The sequence below is a fragment of the Arachis hypogaea genome, chromosome 19, assembly GCF_003086295.3.
Source record: "Arachis hypogaea cultivar Tifrunner chromosome 19, arahy.Tifrunner.gnm2.J5K5, whole genome shotgun sequence".
Taxonomy (NCBI): domain Eukaryota; kingdom Viridiplantae; phylum Streptophyta; class Magnoliopsida; order Fabales; family Fabaceae; genus Arachis; species Arachis hypogaea.
This window is the reverse complement of record NC_092054.1, coordinates 88217908-88239286: the sequence shown is the minus strand read 5'-3', so window position 1 is coordinate 88239286 and position 21379 is coordinate 88217908. Positions and strand designations below refer to the sequence as shown.

General features: G+C 40.4%; 1 non-coding gene across 1 annotated transcript; it reads left to right on the top strand.

Annotated features, from left to right (window-relative positions):
• The first annotated feature begins 21001 nt into the window (after positions 1–21001).
• Positions 21002–21108, top strand: LOC112781152 (small nucleolar RNA R71). Its single transcript, XR_003191946.1, has one exon. It is a non-coding gene; the product is annotated as a small nucleolar RNA R71 (small nucleolar RNA).
• Positions 21109–21379: the final 271 nt, after the last annotated feature.

Genomic DNA, 21379 nt, shown 5'->3' with positions numbered 1-21379 from the left:
AAGAGAGGAAATCGCAGTGACGCGGAGGCGTGGACGACGCGCCCGCGTGGCAAAGCAAAACGCCGAATGACGCGTCCGCATGAATGGCGCGATCGCGTGACATGCGCGATCTGCATAATCTGCAGAATTCACTAGGGGCGATTTTGGGCCCTATTTTGACCCAGTTTTTGGCCCAGAAAAGCAAACTAGAGCCAGAGAACATGCAGAAACCAAAAACAACATTCATTCTACACAGTTTTAGTTTTTAGATCTAGTTTTACTCCTCCTCTAGGTTTTCTCTCTACACATTCATAGTTCTTAGGATTTTATTTTCTATTGATTTTTGCATTGGGATATTGAGAAGAGTTATTACCTCATCAAGACTTCGTCATTCTAGTTCGTTTTCTTTACTTGGCTTTACTCTTCCATGTCCTTTAATTTACTCAATTTTACTATTGGATTATTTTAGAATTTATTAATACAAGAATTACTTTTATTTTTAATTGATTCCTTTGAGTTTTATTTATCATGTCTTTCTTTAATTCCCTTTCCTATGTTATGAGTTCTACATTCACAATGAGCGAGTAATTCCCTAACTTGATGGGAAGTTGATTGAAAGGAACCCTTAAGTTGGGATGCTTAAAAGAAAAATTGTAATTGGGTTTATTGTTGGAATGCTCTCTAGTCACTGACACTAATCCTTTTCAATTGAGCGGATTGGAACTTGTGAATAGAAACAGCATTCCAACTTACTAAACAGAACAACCTTCAATTATCAATTAATCTTGAGAGTACTTCAACAATAATAGGGCTTCCAACTAATCTACTCCTAGTCAAGGCTTTTATTTAACTTACTTAATTTCTCCAATTTAATTTCCTGTTTATTCAACTCAAACCCTTTTTGAAAACATCTGATTAATAAAATAGCAAACCTTTCTACAACTCGTTGGGAGACGACCTGGGATTCATACTCCCAGTATTTTAATTTTGATTTTTGTGACAACCCTTCTAAATTGATAAGAGGATTTCTAGTTGGTTAAGAACTATACTTGCAACGCATATCTCATAACAATTCTTAATTCGCCAATTTCTGCCACGTCAATCCCACACAAAATACATCAAGCTCCTAAGTAACCTCTAGCAAAGAATTGGGATCGAAAATTGATTGTTGTAAACCTATATGCTCGGGTCCCACACTTTGGTTTCTCTATCATCCTCTTGTTGACTTTCACTTGTACCCTTGGATGAATAGCCTTCCCAAGCACCTTGGGAGCACCCACTTGAATCTTGGACTCCTCTAAATTGTACCTTGCACCATTTATGATTTGAACTTCTTTGACAACCAACACCCAATCTTTCACCATTCAACACTCCAAGAAGCACCTTAAGTTGGTGGTCTATGTCCAAGATAGCAAATTGATGTGGACCGATGAAGCTCTTTGAAGAAATTGTTACCCACTCAAATTACCCTTGGGTTGGAATCACTCTTGTAAACTCTTGCATGTATGCTTCCACTTCTTGGGTGATCACCTTTTCCTCACCACTCTTTTCTATCTCTTCCCTTTCTCTCTCAAATTCAAGAGTGAAAGGTTCCTTGATAAACCCCAATTTCGTGATTTATCTTGCGCTTATTTTAGGGGATTTTACCGCCTTTTCCCATATTTATTCAATAAAATAGCATGGTTTTGTAATTCTCCCTTGAATTGTGCTTAAGTGTAAAAACATGCTTTTTAGGCCCTAAATTGGTGATTTTGATTCACTTTAATTCTATTCGATGCCTTGATATGTGTGTTGAGTGATTTCAGGTTTATAAGGCAAGTATTGGATGGAAGAAATAAGTAGAAAAGCATACAAAGGGGAGAATGCATGAAGAAACAAAGATTGGGAATGCATCAATGGACACGCACGCGTACAAGGCACACACACACAAAAGTGGTTTTACATAGAGACGCGCACGCGTACATGACGTGTCCGCGCGGGTGAAGATTTTGCCAATCGACGTGTACGCGCACATAGTACGCACGCGCCAATACTCTCACATGGCCCACTTAAGGGCAAAACACTGGGGGCGATTTCTGAGCTGTCCAGGCCCAAATCCAACTTGTTTCTGAGTGTATTTCATGCAGAATTGAAGTCCAAGCAAAGGGGGACAATTAGTTTAGCCAACATGAGCCTTTAGTTAGTTTTCTAGAGAGAGAAGCTCCCTCTTCTCTCTAGAATTAGGTTAAGATTAGGTTAGATTATCTTAGATCCATGTTTAATTACTTGATCTCATCTTATTTCTTCTATAATTTCTCATTTCTAAATCTTGATTCTCTTATTTGTAATGTTAAATTCTCATTTTGCTCTCTTTTGTTATGTTAAACTCATGTTGGATTTGGTTTACATTTAATGCAAAATGATGTTGATGTTTCTTTTTATTGATGAATTGAGTTGTGAATTTATTTTTCTCGCAATTAGTAGTTGGTAGATTTTATTAGTCTTGCAATTTATGATGTTTATTTCTATTGCACTCTATGTGTTTGATGAAATGTTCTCCTTAGTTTTTAAGTAGTTTTGTTGACTCTTGGTCTAAGCTAAGGGAATTGGGTAAATTTGAGTTATTGGGTATAATGGATTTGGTGATTTGAGAACCCTTGGTGATCAATTTGACACCCATTAATGCTAACCCACTACTAAGTTAATTAGTAGGTAGGTTGGGACTTACGGGTTGATGTGATCAAACCTATTTGATGTACTTCAAAGCTTAGGAGTAGATGTTACGTAGTTAAAGTTTGGGGAAGTAGACTTAATAGGTTGGCCTCTCATGATTATGAATATTTGGTTTGTTGACAAGGATGATGATCTCAATTACCTAAGTCTTAGACAAGAGTTCTTTATCTTGTTTTCTTTAATTACTTGCCTAATTTACTTTTCTTGCCCTCTTATGAATGAAAAACCCCCTTACCCCTTTATAGCCAATAATTGAGTATTCCATTGTTTCCTAGGGAGACGACCCGGAGTCCAAATACTTCGGTAAATTTTCATTTGGGGTTTGTACTTGTGACAAAACCAATATTTTAATTTGATGGGAGAGTTGTTTGTTGGTTTGGAGCTATGCTTGCAACGAAGTAATCCCTTTTTTTAGGAAGAAAATCTAGACCGAAAATGATTTTTCTGTCTACCAAATTAATGGCGCCGTTGCCGGGGACACAATGGTGCTAGGTTATTGGCTATTGTATATATTGTGAATAGCTTGAATTTTGGGTTGTTTGCTAGTTTTTGCTAGTTTAGGATTTTATTTTTTTTGTTTCTTATTAATCTTTGTTTTTATTTTCTCTTTTACTATGAATTCTCATCCTTTTGGCTATGAGTGTAGTTCAAACTATGTTGTAGGAAATGAAAGCTCCAATGAGGATATACATCAAGGATTTGGAAATCAAGGATGCGAGGAACCCCAAGCTTATGAACCACCTTCATGGCAGCAACCTCCTCCGGACTCTTATGGGTATAATCCTGATCCTAATGTGTATCAATCCAATGTGTGTGATGATCCTCATTGTGGTTGTCAACCACAATCGTCATATGCATATGATCCCATTCCTCAATATAGCTATACACCATACTCACAAGCCTCACACCACCATTCAACTCCATATGACCATAACTCATACACACCATATCAACCACCATATGAACCACATCTAGAACAACCACCACCATCCCAATACTAATACTTCCAAGAACCACAAATTCTACATACACTACCTCAAGAATTCTTCCAATATGAACCACCTTCCAATATCAATAATCTTCCCTCAAACGCTGAACCCTATCTTCCACCACCACCTCCTGACGAAAGCTTCAAATTAGAACTGAGAGACCTTGAATCTCGTATCTTAAGGCGACAAGAGGAGGATGAAACTAAGTTTAAGGAGCTAAGAGCAAGGATAGCTATCATGGTAGAAGCCGTGAATCACCTAACATCCCACCTAGGCTCATGCACCATAAGTACCCCCATTGTTAAATGTGGAGAAACAATCAAAGAGCTTAGTAAAGAAATGAACTTGAAGCTCCATGGTGAGGAAGAAGAGTTGAAGCAAGAAGTGCAACAAGAGGAGAAGATAGAGATTAGCGAACACAAGGAAGTAGTGGGTGGATGTTTGGGATATGTTGAGCACATAAAGGATGTTAAAGAGGAGAGTAAAGTTGCAAAAGTAAACGGAGAGTTAAAGGAAATTGATCAGGAAGTGGATTCCATCACTAGTGATTTTTTGCCCACATTAACCAATTACCTTGACGATCTTGTTGAGCCTTCTCCCGGTGGACTAGAAAGCAAGGTTGAGGAGGATGTGCAACCTCCAAGACCTATTGTAAGTGAAGAACCAGAAGAAGTGTTCCAAGCAACAAGCCCTCCTATCTATGATGATTCCGCACCAACATATGATTCTTTCGAGTTTGAAGAGTCCTTCCCCAAAATGCTTAGATTTGATGACGAGGTAGACTTCATGAGACCTCCTATCTATGATGAGAGTGATGGGGAAGAGATAGAAGAAATTGGTGAAGACGAATGTGAGCTTGAGGAAGCTTGGCAAGAGGAGAAACTTAAAAAACCTTGCCAAGTGATGGAAACCTCTAGAAGAGGATGGACAGGAGTAGAGCATGCTTTATCAAGATCTTTGGGAACTCCTTCACCTAGTTCACCATCCAATACTTCGCTTGAGTGGGTAAAACTTCTAACTCTCAGCTTTATTGTCCCACTTGAGTATGGTTTGCTTGAAACGGATGGCCAACTTAGGGCGCTTTGTGGAATTAAGCGAAAGAGGAGGATGTTTAGTGGTTGGCGTTGTAAATATAGACTCATTATGGTTGGAAGCTCAAAATTGAAGAGCATGGATTGGTGCAATGCTCAATTAAATGGGTCTAGGAGGATAGTTTGGTGCTTTCATGAGAATTCTGCTTTCTCGTCACCCGGACGGAATCAAGTCGATCAACTAGAAGATGGGTGCGAAGACAAAGTATGAGATCCTGGATCACATCATAGCAATCAATTTTGGGAGCTCATATTTTGGAGAGAACATCACCAAAGCTTGGTGAAGAAGGTTGGAACATCTGACAACCGATTGAAGGACAAGCACTCTTGGAGGTTCAAGGATGGATACAAGCATAAACCACCTTGACAAGAAGCCTCCCAATTGTCCAACTTAAGGACTTAAACTAAAAGTGCTTGGTGGGAGACACCCCACCATGGTAAACTCTTTCCATTCTCTTGTAGATATAATGAATGAATGAATTGGGTTCCATTGTATATAAATTCTTTACTTCTTAGTACATTTTTCTTTGCTTGCTAAGGTGTTTATACGTTCTATGCTTTAATTAGAGATGATTCTTTGAATTTGAGTTTTTGCTTGGATTGAAAGTTTCCTCAATTTGTTTGAAAAATCCCCAAAATTTCAAAATGTGCTTAATTTTGCATCTTAGCTAGTTAGTCTTAGAGGAGATTAGGAGGACATTGAGTTCTTTTTGATGCTCATAAAAAAAAGAAAGAGAAGAAAGCCAAGCCACGCGCAAGAGCATGGTGCGCGCGCGCGTCGGCTGCGCATTTTAGCTTTCTGGGCCAAGGACAAGAGAGTTTTGCCACTTTTGGGCCAACTCTGTGCTTCAACCCACGCGGACGCACGCTGTACGCGTCTGCGCCACTTCCTGTTTCCTTACCCACGTGTTGGCGCAGCTGGTGCCTTCGCGCCCATTTCATAAGCTCAAGCCATCTACGCGAACGCGCACAGTACGCGCGCGCGTCGATGCGTTTTAGCATCACCCAGGCCAAAGGACCTGAGAGTTGTGCCAACTCTGGGCCCCTTTTGTGCCTCTGGCCCAGCTTACCCGCGCGGACGTGCACTGTACGCGTCCGCGCCCATTGCCAATTCCTCCATCTACGCGCAAGCGCATATGGCGCTTCCGTGCCAATCCTTAATTGCCTCCACCCACGCGGACACGTAAGGTGCGCGCACGCGTGGATTCAAATTTTTACTTACCCCAGGGACGCGAAGCCCTAGCGCATTCGCGCAACCCCTTTTCGTCCCTCACCCCAACGTCTCTTCTCCTTCTCCCTCACTCACCAGAAACACCCTTCTCCTTTCTCCCTCCACAACCAGCGACCTCCGGCGACACCACACCATCGCCACAACCCCCTCTTCCTCACTCTCCCTCTCTTTCTCACTCCTCGGCTCTCTCTATATCAACCTCCCTCCCTGCTCTGCCTCCGTTCCTACTCTCTGCTCCACCACCATCAAGCAACCACGACACCATTGTCGCCGGAGTGGGCATCGCCGCTGGCAGCACCACCTTACTGCCTCGTCTGCCCTTTTCTCCCATTTCTGCTTCCGCTCTGCTTACAAGTTTCACAACCTGAACCTCTACTCTGTCTTTCTCTTACTTCTTATTGTTAATTTTAGTTTAGTTAGATTAGTTTAGTTAGAGGTAGTTTGATTAGGTGGTTAGAGAACCTGGGCTGAGTAGTGGATTTAGGCTTATTTGAATTTCTGCTGCCATGTGGATTTGCTCTGTTTCATTGCTTTGCTTATGCTGCATGTTTACCTTGCCTAATGCTGCTGACTATTTTAATGCTGCTTTGTGTTTAAATTGTTGGAATTCAGATTACGTGCTTATTGAATGGTTCATTGTTGATGGGGTGATTTTTTTTTTCTCGAATTCGAATTGAATTGTCGACTGCTCCACTTCAATTTTCCATCTTATTCTTGTTTCAAGACCATTGTTGTTGCTGAATTCCTATTTTATTTTATTCTTGATGTTGTTCTGGTGCTGTGCTGAAGACAGTTTCTCTGTGCATTGTGTAAGGAAATAAAGCTTTTGTAGCATGCTAGTCTGGTTAAATTGTTTTATGATGAACTACTGCAGAAATATTGACTCATTTGTTCAATTCATATGAACTCATACATAATCTTTGTGTTTTTTCATATCCAATGAATTCATATGGATTAGACTTGCTTGTTTGAATTTGGGAAAGTAGCCAACGTACTGCCGAAATGCTGCCGGATTTTTCATAACCATGTTCCGTGAAATAACAAAGTTTTGATTGATGCAACAAACTTCTATTTGACGACTTCTGTGTCAATAGAACTTCATGAGCTAAATGGTTTGGAAAATCCTTAAGAACAAGTTTTGGGTCATGATTATCACATTCTGTGCTTGTTATTCATGATGAATTGCTTATAGGCATTGAATGATTTGAATGAATTTTCAGATTGGCCATCACTTGTAACTCTTTTAAGATTTCATGCCTCTTTTGCATAAACACATAAGTTTGAAAGTTTTTAATCTATGTGGCTGATGTGCTTCACTTTATTCATACATTATTTACATTAAGCCATATAGACCATAAAGCTTTCCACTCTTTTCTCAACTTATGACTTGTATGCATTGTTGGGATTGGTGTTAATTATTGTTTGATTTATTTGATTGTCAAGGTTTTGATTTCACCAACACCACTAGTGATCTTTACATTGATTGACGGTTTGTTTCACATTAGTCGCTTTCTAGTAATATTATATTTCATCATCAATGGCTTGATGCATTTCATGATTGTGAGTGTGCTTACATTCCTATTTTGTACATTCCTTTTGAATTGAGCCGGTAACCACCATATCCCTGATTTTCAACTAATTTCTAACTCTAACTTGTTTAACCAACTAACTTTTCTTTTAGTTTTCAACTTAACTCTTCTGATCATTCCTTTGGATATGGTGTTTCTTAGGCATGATGAACAAGTAATGTGCAATTGTGGTTTGAATTCTTGGTTTGAAGTCTGATTTGAATTCTAAATTCTGTTGCTTGCATTCCAAGAAATCTCTTTTCTTTCTTCACTTCATGAATATGCTTTGCTTTGAGTGCTTTATATCTGTTTGGCTATCTGCTTATATTGTATCATCTCTGTTTTTCAGGATGTCAGACAAAGGAAAAGCTATAGCCACTACCTCCAAAAAGAGAAAGCGCTCTAAGACTTCTACCCCCTCGCCTTATGCAAACTATGCTAAGAATCCCCTGAATGAAGAGGATAAGGAAAATCAGCTGCTACCACCCACTAACCCAATCAAATTCCCAAACCTCTACTGTGAACTCTGCTTCTCCGACTTCCGGAAGAAGAATCTTAACATTGAGAAGAAACTGCTCCTTCCCAATGATGTGAGGCGTGCCATTAACACCCGCATTCTGGAGTTAGGATTGAACTTTGTTGACAAAGATTTGGGGAGGGTGAACACTTCATGGGTGAGAGAATTTTATTAAAACTTCTTTCGATCCCCTCTTGATTCAGTTCAGCTGCGGGGTAGAGAGATTATGATCACTGAGGCTGCTATTGGGGATGCACTGCTTTGCTACCATCGCCCTGATGACACCTGCACCTATAACCAGGCAGAGATAGCCATCCATTGTATGACATTTGACTATGAGGCGCTTAAGCGTGTGATTGCTACACCTGATGCCCCCTGGGTGATGGATTCTGGGAACAAGAAACCCAAGGGATGCATTTCACCTATCTGTCGAGGGAGGCTAGGACCTGGCAGCATATCTTCGCCCACTATGTCTTCCCCACCACTCACTTCTCAGAGATTTCGATGGATATGCTAGTTCTGATTGGGTGTGTGATGGAGGGGAAGGAGGTAAACTTCCCCTGACTGATCAGGCAGATTATGTGGCGCGCGCATATCTATAACCTGCTGCCCTTTCCTACATTGGTCACCAGCATGATCGAGATGGCTGATGTTCCATGGGAGGATGATGACGTGACACCACCGCCCCTAGATGACGATGAGAAGGAAGTTACAATTCCATGGGGTGGGTGGGTGCACGAGAAGCCCCCACCCAAACGCTGTTCTTGAGCTAGAGCAGTAGAGGAGGCAGCTTAGCCCTCATCATCAGCAGCAGCAACAGGACCCCCTCTACTTCAGCAGCCGCAGCATCCTTACCACCACCACCAGCACCTGAGCCCACTTACCTGTTGGTGCAGAACCTACTTCGCTTCATGGAGCCCCTCGAGCGTTGTGTCGTGAGACGCCTCGACCGCATCGACCAGGTGTTTGTATCATAGGGCATCGAGCTACCGCCGCTCCCAGACTCTCCCGCCTCCGATGAGCAGGATCAGGAGTAGGAGCATGGTGAGGAGCATGACGAGGAGCTGACTCATCAGGATGCACCTTCAGAGAAATAGGTCACCACTGAGGTTCAGCACCCTCCTGAGGTTCAGCAGGACACTCCACAGCCACAGCCAGAGGCACAGCCAGTCCTAGTCCCATAGCCAGTACCTAAGCCACAGCCTGGCGCAATTGTTGACCCCCATCCTGAGCTTCAGCAGTAGCATCGAGGACGATGCTTGATTCTAAAGTGTGGGAAGGTCACCGTTAGTGACCGGTGTTTACATTAATGTGGTGAATTTTTGGACATCTATTTCTAGTTTCTGCTACTTTATTTTATTTTGCACTTTATCTTTTAGATCATTTTAGGATTACTGTACATATTTGCTATTATGGATACTCTTGTTTTGGTTGTTGCATACTTTTATATATATATATATATATATATATATATATATATATATATTGCATCTTAGTTTTTGATTGTGATTAGAAAAATGTATTGGGATTGTTAAAAATCTAGTGAACCCTTTTTATATAAGAATTGTGTTTTGATTGAAGAAGGGGCAAACTAGGGAAAATTTTTAAAATTTTCTAAATCACAACATTGCATTAGAATAAGCCTAGTCAATATGATGAAAATTTCCAAGAAATTCATTTTTAGGGCACCACCCCAATTGGTTGAAAAAATTTTTTTTAGAACTTGCTTGAAATTATACACTTGTGGATCATGTTTTGAGCAAAGAACACAAGCATGTGAGATTTGAGCCTAATTGTGTGGTTACATCATATATAACCACTTACTTTCATTCTTGTGTGCATTATTCTCTTCCTATGATTGTAATCATTAATTTGTTTGATTCTTTATGTCCATTATTTTGTGTATACATGCATTTATATGATTGAGGCCATTGTTCAAATAGCTCACTTACCCAAATAGCTAACCTTTTATCTTCCATTATTAACCAATCTTGAGACTATGCTTAACCCATTTGTTCATAATTGTAGTACATTACAAGCTTAAGTGAAAAACAATAAATGTCCCTTGTTTGGATCTTTGATTAGCTTAGGCTAGTGAGAGTGTTTATCATTTGATTTTGGGAAAGTTGGGTACATTAGGTAGAGATAAAAGTGTATTTGTGTTTTTGTTGAGAAATTTTCAAGAACTGGGTACATACTCATGTATTAATCATGTGCAAACCATATGCATTGATGCTCATATAAAAAAAATTTACAACAAAAAGGGAACAAAATGTCCCAAAGATTAAGGTTTCATAAATTCAATGCATATGTGTGAGAATCTAAAAAGAATACATGAGTGTGTGAAAAAGTGAAGAATGGATAGCTAGGATTGTTTAGAATTGTTTAGGTTGTCATAGGTTAGGTGGGAAGTTTAAGTTAATCAAAGATTCGAATTTCAAGCTCACTTGACCATATGCATCCTACCTTGACCCTAGCCCCATTACAACCTATAGAAAGTCCTCATGATACTTGCATGCATGCATGAAGTAATTGTTGATTGTTAGATGAAAAACAAATCTTGGAAAGCATGATTAAGGGAGGAATTGAGTGAATCAACCCCATACACTTGAGTGCATAGAGCGGATACACATCCGGCGAGGGTTTAATCGCTCAATTACATGTTTCCACCCATGCTCATCTTTTCTTGCAAGTTTGTAAGATCTTTCAATGATTCAATCCAATTGTGGTTTGGTTTGATTGCTAATACCTTAGCCCTTGTGCTTGCATATGTATTCTTGGAGATTGATTTATTTTGACTAAGCTATTGCATCATGTAAATAGATTGCATTCATATAGATAGATTGCATTTAGTTAGTTGCATTGAATAAATGTTAATACCCTTTGCTTCCTTCTTGATTTCAGCATGAGGACATGCTTAGTTTAAGTGTGGGGAGATTTGATAAACCCCGATTTTGTGATTTATCTTGTGCTTATTTTAGGGGATTTTACCGCCTTTTCCCACATTTATTCAATGAAATAGCATGATTTTGTAATTTTCCCTTGAATTATGCTTAAGTGTAAAAACATGCTTTTTAGGCCCTAAATTGGTAATTTTGATTCACTTTAATTCCATTTGATGCCTTGATATGTGTGTTGAGTGATTTCAGGTTTATAAGGCAAGTATTGGATGGAAGAAATGAGTAAAAAAGCATACAAAGGGGAGAATGCATGAAGAAACAAAGATTGGGAATGCATCAATGGACGTGCACGCGTACAAGGCACGCACGCGCAAAAGTGGTTTTACATAGAGACGCGCACCCGTACATGATGCGTCTGCGCGGGTGAAGATTTTGCCAATCGACGCGCACGCGCACATGGCGCGCACGCGCCAATACTCTCACATGGCCCACTTAAGGGCAAAACGCTGGGGGCAATTTCTGAGCTATCCAGCCCTAAATCCAACTTGTTTCTGAGTGTATTTCATGCAGAATTGAAGTCCAAGCAAAGGGGGGAGGGGGAATTAGTTTAGCCAACATGAGCCTTTAGTTAGTTTTCTAGAGAGAGAAGCTCCCTCTTCTCTCTAGAATTAGGTTAGGATTAGGTTAGATTATCTTAGATCAATGTTTAATTACTTGATCTCATCTTATTTCTTCTATAATTTCTCATTTCTACATCTTGATTCTCTTATTTGTAATGTTAAATTCTCATTTTGCTCTCTTTTGTGATGTTGAACTCATGTTGGATTTGGTTTACATTTAATGCAAATTGATATTGATTTTTCTTTTTATTGATGAATTGAGTTGTGAATTTATTTTTCTCGCAATTAGTAGTTGGTAGATTTTATTAGTCTTGCAATTTATGATGTTTCTTTCTATTGCACTCTATGTGTTTGATGAAATGTTCTCCTTTGTTTTTAAGTAGTTTTGTTGACTCTTGGTCTAAGCTAAGGGAATTAGGTAAATTTGAGTTATTGGGTATAATGGATTTGGTGATTTGAGAACCCCTGGTGATCAATTTGACACCCATTAACGCTAACCCACTACTAAGTTAATTAGTAGGTAGGTTGGGTCTTACGGGTTGATGTGATCAAACCTATTTGATGTACTTCAAAGCTTAGGAGTAGATGTTATGTAGTTAAAGCTTGGGGAAGTAGACTTAATAGGTTGGCCTCTCATGATTATCAATATTTGGTTTGTTGAATGATACGCGGAAAACTTGTCTCGCAACAAATTTCCTTCGGCAAGTGTACCGAATTCGTCGTCAAGTAAAAACTCACAATAGAGTGAGGTCGAATCCCACAGAGATTGATTGATCAAGCAACTTTAATTAAAGGAATGTTCTAGTTGAGCGAACCAGAATTTGAGTTGGGAATTGCAGAAAATTAAATGGCGGGAAAGTAAATAATGGAAACAGTAAATGCTGGAAATAAAGAGCTGAATGTAAATGGCGGAAAGTAAATTGCAGAATCTTAAATGGGGATGGGGCAATTGCTCATAAAAGTAAATGACAGAAATTAAAGAGAATGGGTAAGATCAGAAATGGGGAGTTCATTGGGCTCAGGAGATGTTGCATTCTCTGGATCAAGTTCATTTTCATCTCTTCCTCAATCAATGCATTCATTGATCTCCTTGGCAATCTTAAGTGATGGAATTATAATTCCTTGTAATTCAATCTCTCAAATCTTGATCAATAGCCAATTCCTTGGTCAATTGCTCATGTGAAGAGATGAAGTATGGTCACTGATTATACCACATGCATTTCCCAAATCAAGTGTTGGAAGGATTATAGTCACACATCCATCCACACCCAATTTGGTCCAACATGAGAAAGCATTTCTAGCATGATCCCTTCATTCCTCTTTCAAGGTTCAGAAGAGATCCAAGTATGAATAGCTTCTTTTCTAAGATAACTACCCAATTGGATGAAGATTGAAAGCTTTCTAGTAAAATCAAGAGAAAAGATAGAAGAAGGAGAATGAAAACTAAAATTGATCATCAAATTTCAACAGAGCTCCCTAACCCAATGAAAGGGGTTTAGTTGTTCATAGCTCTGGAAAATGAAAACAAAGATGGAGAATACATGCTGAAAGTAAACTAGAAGTGCAGAGAAAGTAAAATACAGAGAGTAATTCTAGGCCAAAGGCTCCCTAAAGTTTTCAGCTCTCCTAACTAATTCAAAGTTAATCCTATATATACTACTCTTCTGATCTTCTAGTTGGCTCTTCATGTCTTGGGTATGGGCTTTTGGATCCTGAGTTTGAAGCAGTTATCTTCATCATTGGGCTTAGCTTTGCTTGCAGAGAGAAAGTGTGAAGTAGGCAGGGACTTTTAGCTCAGGACGTTAGTGGTGTTAACGTTAAGTGAAAGTGTGGGTTCGAGAACGTTAGTGACAATCACCTTTTTCACTAACGTTGCTCACCCAAGTATGAGCCACGTTAACCTCAATGTTAGTGGCACAAACGTTACGACTAACATTGCCTCTTGGTCCTTCGCACACGTTATTGAGACTTACCTTTCCCAATAACGTTGCTAAGCCTCCCCCTTCCCTACGTTAGAGTCAACGTTAACTTAGTTAATGTGGCTCTTAACGTAAGCTTGCCAATCCGTCGGGAACGTTAGTGACACTTACCTTTGTCACTAACATTCCAATGTGCCCCTCTTTCTCACGTTAGAGTCCACGTTAACTAAGTTAACGTGGCTTCTAACGTAGTCATGCTAGCCATCTCCAACGTTAGTGACAAAGGTGAGTGTCACTAACGTTGGCTTATTACCTCTTTATCCACGTTAGCTTCCACGTTAACTAAGTTAACGTGGGAGTTAACGTTGCTCATGGTGGCTCTTGGTGGTTCACCCCAACGTTAGTGACAAAGGTAAGTGTCACTAACGTTGGCGACCAATTGCTCTCTCCACGTTAGCTTCCACGTTGACTAAGTTAACGTGGGAGTTAACGTGGCTTATGGAAGCTTGGCCAACGTTAGTGACAAAGGTGAATGTCACTAACGTTGGCTTCCCTTTTGCTTCTTAACGTTAGAAGCCACGTTAACTAAGTTAACGTGGTAACTAACGTGGCCAATTATAAGCTTGGTCCAACGTTAGTGACAAAGGGGAGTGTCACTAACGTTGGCCTTATTGTCTTCTTCCACATTAGAGTTCACGTTAACTAAGTTAACGTGACTCTTAACGTGGGCTATGATGGCTTCGAGGGCGTTATTGGCGATTACTTTTCTCATTAACTTTGCAAGTTAGCTCCCATTCCACGTTAGAGGTCACGTTAGTTAGATTAACGTGGCTGCTAACGTGGTTCTTCCTTGCTTCTTTTGTCCTGAAATCAAGCAATAAAGTGCATCAAAGTTCTAATCCAAGTCATGGGAAATGCAACATCCAATTTGTCATTAAATTCATGTAAAATCCTCATGAAATCATGTAAAGTGCACAATGTATGCTTGAATCAAGATGTAAGTGAATATCTACCCAAAAAGAGCTTATTTTCTAAGAAAATGCATGAAACTACCCTAAAAACAGTAAAGAAAAGGTCAGTGAAACTGGCGAAAATGCTCTGGCATCACAACACCAAACTTAAACCTTGCTTGTCCTAAGCAAGTACTGGAATAAGAGAATGATGAATGGAATGCCAAGAGAAATGAGTCATTCTTGTGGAAGTCATGTTTCTGGTTTTATGGTGGTTTCATGCCTAGCAACTTAGGTTCATTCCTTCACTGGCTTTCAGACCTTTATCAGGTCCTAGAATACTCACTGTGATTGCATCCCATGAGACTTTTATTCATTGATCCTTTTGTTGTCATTTCAGGGCTTATTTGTGTTCTTAGGCTAAGTGCTCTGTAAGGGGGCAACTCTTTAAAATAAGCTTTCAGCCAACACTCCCGAACCAGTTGGTTCAAGGTGCTAGGTGTTGAAGCACCCCTAAGGACTTACTTCCTCAAGTCTCTCCCCCATACATACACACCACAAGCACATGGTTTGTTTATTTTCTTTCCTTGAGATCTTGGTGTCCAGCACCTCTTTGGGTTACTAAATGTTCTGTAGCAAAGATTGCTCTTGATAGTGGACTTTCAGCTGATAATCCCGGGTTAGTTAACCCAAGTTACCAAGTGATAAAGCACCCCTGAGAGCTTAGTAATCCAAGCAGATCCTTGGTACAGGAACACCACAGACACATCCCTCAAGGCTCAAACCCTTGGTGCCTAGCCTCTTTTCTTGCTATTATTTTTTTTTCTTTTATTCTTCAACTTTGATTGTTCTTTCCCTTTTTCTTATTAGGATCTTATTATTTAGCTAGTCTCATGGGTATGTTCAAAGCATAGTATTCATGACAGATAGTTGTCTTCCCACCTTGTGGTTGAACCAACTTAGCTAACTTATGACCACACCACAAACTCAGGAACTTGCTCCATAGTATGAACTCCACTATGGTCTTTTATAAAACACTCATTCTCTTTTCATTTGATTCAAAAGGACAAGCATACAAGTAAGCAAAGTAAGGATGCAGTGACATAAAGACTAGCAAGCATAGACCTATTCAACAAAAAGCTTAAAAGACAGAATTTAAAAGGGTTCCAACTAACGAGTAACTATTAATCAAAAGTGCATTCGGACTTCCAACTTTCAACATTCTAAGTTTATGGAATTAAGTAACAATACAACCTTTGGGTGATGGTTTCTAGTTGCCTTCTTTTTGTCATCATCCTAGTCTTTGCTACCTCACTTCCTTGGGTGAAGGTGCACCATTTCCTCATAAGATTCCTGCAAAGTTATTGGAAGTTGCTTGTTCCCAAAGCACTTGAGAAATAGTTAGCTTGCATGTATGCTTGTGACTTATGAACTTAATTTGGTGTGTGAACACAAAACTTAGTTTCTTGCCTAGTACAAAACCTTGCATATATGCAGAGAACCTCATATCTTGTTGTTTAACAAAACTAAATCTAACTAGATCTAAGTGGTTTCCCTTGATTGGTTGGAGCTAGCAGTGTGCTTTGGGAATGGAGTGTGATTCTAACTAAATTCCTTTGGTGGAACACCAAACTTAGAATTACACTTTCACTCTTGAATTGTTTTGGTGTGGAACACCAAACTTAGCTCCTTGCAATACAGGGGAAATAACTTGTGATCTTTATTGAAATAAAGATGAAAAGAAAACTAACTGAGGTTGGGTTGCCTCCCAATAGAGCACTCTTTTATCGTCGCTAGCTCGACGATTCCTCCTTTACTTGAGATGATACTTTACTCTGGGGTTTTCCCCCATGTTGCCCAGATAATGCTTGAGTCTTTGTCCGTTTACTGTAAAAGTCCTCTCTGAACCTTCATCCATGATTTTGATGTGTCCATATGGCGAGACTTTTGTGACAAGAAAAGGCCCGGACCACCTTGATTTGAGTTTTCTTGGGAACAATTTTAATTTGGAATTGTAGAGGAGTACTTGCTGCCCCTTTTCGAAACTCCTGGGTGCAAGATGCAGGTCATGTCTTCTCTTTGCCTTCTCTTTATACATCTTGGTAGTTTCATAGGCTTGTGACCTGAATTCCTCCATCTTTTGCAGCTGCAAGATCCTCTTTGCACCAGCAGCAATGCTGTCAAAATTTAGTATCTTGATAGCCCAGAGAGCTTTGTGTTCCAGCTCCAGTGGTAAATGACAAGCTTTCCCATAGACCAGTTGATATGGGGACATTCCAAGTGGTGTTTTGAATGCTGTTCTGTAAGCCCAAAGAGCATCATCCAGTTTCTTCGACCAATCCTTTCTTGATGCACCCACAGTCTTTTCCAGAATCCTCTTTAGCTCTCTGTTGGATATCTCCGTTTGCCCACTTGTTTGGGGATAGTAAGGCGTGACCACCTTGTGTTTTACCCCATATCGTAGGAGAAGAGCTTCTAGTGGTCTGTTACAAAAATGGCTCCCTCCATCACTGATGAGTGCTCGTGGGACTCCAAACCGGCTAAAGATATTCTTCCTGAGGAAGTTCATGACCACCTTGTTATCATTTGTTGGGGTTGCAATAGCCTCTACCTACTTGGAAACGTAATCCACTGCTACCAAGATGTACTTGTTTGAATATGAGGTTGGGAATGGTCCCATGAAATCGATTCCCCACACATCAAATAGTTCCAATTCCAAGATGAAATTTTGTGGCATCTCATTTCTTTTGGGCAAGTTTCCAGATCTTTGGCATTCATTACAGCTCTTTACTAGTTCTTTGGCATCCTTGAAAAGAGTGGGCTAAAAGAATCCGCTTTGTAACACCTTTGCTATAGTCCTGTCCCCTCCAAAGTGGCCTCCATAGCATAAGCCGTGGCAATTCCATAGGACCTCTCGTCCTTCTTCTTCCGAAACACATCTTCTAAGGATTCCATCTGAACACTTCTTGAAGAGATATGGCTCATCCCAGACAAAGTATTTTGCATCATTCATGAGCTTCTTTTTTTGATGTTTATTGATCTCTGGAGGTAAGGCCCCAGTTGCCTTGAAGTTGACAATGTCTGCGAACCATGGTGCTTTGTGAACTGTCATCAGCTGCTCATCAGGGAAGAGCTCGTTCACACTTGTATCATGTGTTCCACTTTCCTCATGCGGGATTCTGGATAGGTGATCTGCTACCTTGTTCTCCACTCCTTTCTTGTCTCTAATTTCAATGTTGAATTCCTGCAACAATAAGATCCATCTTATTAGTCTTGGTTTTGATTCTTGCTTGGCAAACAAGTATTTAAGTGCTCTATGATCTGTGAAAACAATCACTTTAGCACCGATGAGGTATGATCTAAACTTGTCAAATGCAAAAACTATAGCTAGCAACTCCTTTTCAGTAGTGGTATAATTTCTTTGAGTATCATTAAGGACTTTGATAGCATAGTATATCACATGGACTAAGTTATCTTTCCTCTGTCCTAACACTGCCCCAACTGCAAAATCAGATGCATCACACATCAATTCAAATGGTAAGTTCCAATCAGGTGGGGAAATAATAGGAGCAGAGGGCAACCTTATTTTCAAATTTTCAAATGCTAGCATGCATGATTCATCGAAGATAAATAGTGTATCAGATACAAGGAGATTGCTTAACGGCTTGGCTATCTTTGAAAAATCTTTAATAAATCTTCTGTAAAAGCCAGCATTCCCTAAAAAGCTCCTAATTGCCTTGACATCACTGGGTGGAGGCAGTTTTTCAACAAGTTCCACTTTAGCCCTGTCCACTTCAATGCCTTGGTTAGAAACCTTATGGCCAAGGACTATTCCTCCTGCCACCATAAAGTGACATTTCTCCCAGTTCAAGACCAGATTGGTCTCTTGGCACCTTTCAATACTAAGGCAAGGTGACTCAGGCAGCTAGTAAATGAATCTCCGAATACCGAAAAATCATCCATAAAAACTTTGATGAATTTCTCTATCATATCTGAGAAGATAGAAAGCATGCAGCGTTGGAAAGTCGCAGGTGCATTACATAGCCCAAATGACATGCGCCTGTAGGCAAACACTCCATATGGACAAGTAAATGAAGTTTTCTCTTGGTCTCTGGGATCAGCCACTATTTGGTTATATCCTGAATAACCATCAAGAAAACAGTAATATGCGTGTCCTACAAGTCTTTCCAACATCTGATCCATAAATGGGAGGGGGAAATGGTCCTTTCGTGTAGCCTCATTGAGTTTTCGATAGTCTATGCACATCCGCCATCCTGTGACGGTCCTTGTAGGAATTAGTTCGTTCTTCTCATTGGGAACTACAGTGATTCTTCCCTTTTTGGGCACGACATGCACGGGGCTGACCCAGGGGCTGTCTGAGATCGGGTAGATTATCCCTCCCTGCCATAACTTCATAACTTCTTTCTGTACCACTTCCTTCATGATTGGGTTCAGCCTCCTTTAGGATTGAATGGATGGTTTGGCATCATCTTCCAGTAGTATCTTATGCATACATATGGCTGAACTTATTCCTTTCAGGTCAGCAAGAGTCCATCCAATGGCATCCTTGTACTTTCGCAATACTTTGAGTAGTTCATCCTCTTGATCTTGGTTGAGGCACGAGCTTATGATCACTGGGTAACTTTCATTCTCTCCTAAGTATGCATATTTGAGAGTGGGTGGCAGTGCTTTGAGTTCAAGTTTGGGTGCTTCTGACTTTTCGTTCTCTTCCTTTGGTGCACCTTGTATATGAATCTCTGCTGTTGCAACCTCTTCACTAAATGTTGACTCCTCCTCTATTAAACCTTCAGGTTCTTCGTCTTCAAAACTTTCCTGCACTGCATCTTCAAGTGAGTCCAACCTCATACATTCTCCCAATTGTTCTGGTGGGTAACTCATGGCTTGAACACATTGAACGTCATCTTTTCATTGTGTAATCTCAGGGTGAGATCTCCTTTTTGTACATCAATGACAGCTCTAGCAGTGGCCAAGAACGGCCTTCCCAGGATGATGGAAGCCTTGGCTTCATCTTGAATGTCCAGCACTACAAAGTCTGCTGGGAAGATAAAATCTCCCACTTTCACCAGCAAATCTTATACGATGCCATGAGGGAACTTGAACGATTGGTCTGCCAGTTGTAAGGCCATTTTTGTTGGTTTAGCCTCCTCGATTTTCATCTTCCTCATCATAGCTACTGACATCAAATTGATGCTGGCTCCTAAGTCACAAAGAGCCTTCTCCACTGTGATTTCCCCTATGATACAGGAGATCTGAAAACTCCCGGGATCCTTCAATTTCTGGGGTAGTTTGTGCTGAATGATAGCACTACATTCTTCGGTTAATATCACAGTTTTTTTGTTCTTCCAGCTTCTCTTCTTAGTCATTAGCTCCTTTAAAAACTTGGCGTAGAGTGGCATTTGTTCTATTACTTCAGCAAAGGGTATGTTGATTTGTAGTTTCTTGAAGATTTCCAAAAATCTCGAAAACTGGTTGTCATCCCCCTTCTTTTTTAATTGCTGAGGGTATGGGACTCTTGGGACGTCTGTCTTCAGCACTCCTTCCCCTTTTTGTGAACTCAAAGTGGGCACTCGAGCTCCATCCTGCTCTTCTTCCTCTTTATTTGAGTCCTTTTCTTGTGGTTTCTGGGGGGTTTCCTTCAGTTCGTTGCCACTCCGAAGGGTGATAGCCTGACACTCCTCCCTTTGGGTTGAGTTAGTATTGCTATGAAAGTTGTGGCTGTGAATTTGCTTGAATAAGTAGCCAATTTGTGTCTCAAGTTTCTTGATGGCAGCATCCTGATTCTGCATATTGAATATCACTTCTTCTCAGAACGCTTTACTGTCTTGAATCTCTTTGCCTATGCCTTCAAGTAGATTCTCAATCCTTGAAAGTCTGTCATCAATTGATGGTGGATTGGGATTAGAGGTGGAGGGATGAGAAATGTTATTTTGGTTTTGATATGGATGTGGAGAGGTGTTGTTATGGTTGTATTGATATGTTCTCTATGTGAATTGTTAGTGAGCTGCATTGTTGTTGGGGTTGTGACGTCTCTGATCTTGGCCTTGATCTTGTTGATTCCCCCACCCAAAGTTTGGGTGATTCCTCCAACCAGGGTTGTAGGTCTTGGAGTATGGATCATGGTTTTGCCTAGGTGAATTCCCAATGTAGTTGGCTTGCTCCTGACTACCCTCTGCTTCTTCATTCACTCCTTCTTGGGTTGCTGATGAAGTGGTGATTGCTGCTACTTGGTTCCTCTCCATCTTCTTGATGAGGTCAGCCAGCTGCTTGGTAATGAGCTTATTTTGGGCCAGCAGAGCATCTACATTGTTTAGCTCCATCACTCCTCTAGTGTTCCCTCTTTCAGAAGCATAGAAATAGTTATTTTCTGCTACAGTCTCAATGACATCTATGGCTTCTTCAATGGTCTTCTTCTTGTTCAAAGATCCCCCGGATGAGTGGTCTACTGCTTTCTTTGATTCATAAGAAAGACCTTCATAGAAAATGTGTAGCTGCACCCATTCATTGAACATATTTGGTGGACACCTCCTTGTCAGGTCCTTAAACCTCTCCCATGCTTCATATAGAGTCTCACCATCTTGTTGCCTGAAAGTTTGGACCTCAGCTCTCAGCCTGTTGATTCCTTGGGGAGGATAGAATCTGGCTAAAAATTTTTTCATCACATCTTCCCAAGTTGTCAAACTCTCCTTCGGAAAAGACTCCAGCCACTTGGCTGCCTTATCCTTGAGTGAGAATGGAAATAAGAGCAGTCTATAGGTGTCAGGATGAACACCATTAGACTTCACCGTGTCACATATCCTCAGGAAGGTGGTTAGATGTTGATTGGGGTCTTCTTGGACTCCTCCTCCGAATGAACAGTTGTTCTGAACAAGGGTGATGAGCTGC